Genomic DNA, 266 nt, shown 5'->3' with positions numbered 1-266 from the left:
TCCTGAGCATTCCCCCCCCCCCCCACAATCCCCCCCACACCCATACAGTCCCTCTACACCCACAACCCCACCCACAATCCACCCAAAAGCCCCATATCCCTGAACCACCCCTACAAGCCCCCCAGCCACTAACCAGCAACAAACCCCACACCACTCAAACCCCTGCACAAACCCCATACCCTCCCAAACCTCACCCCCACAATCCCTAAGCTTACCCCTAAACCCACCCACAAACCACCCCAACAACCCCCACAAGCCCCACCCCC

Source organism: Gavialis gangeticus, unplaced genomic scaffold, assembly GCF_001723915.1.
Source record: "Gavialis gangeticus isolate Ggan-Ray unplaced genomic scaffold, GavGan_comp1, whole genome shotgun sequence".
Lineage (NCBI taxonomy): Eukaryota > Metazoa > Chordata > Crocodylia > Gavialidae > Gavialis > Gavialis gangeticus.
The sequence above is the reverse complement of the archived record's forward strand: the minus strand, read 5'-3'. Positions refer to the sequence as shown.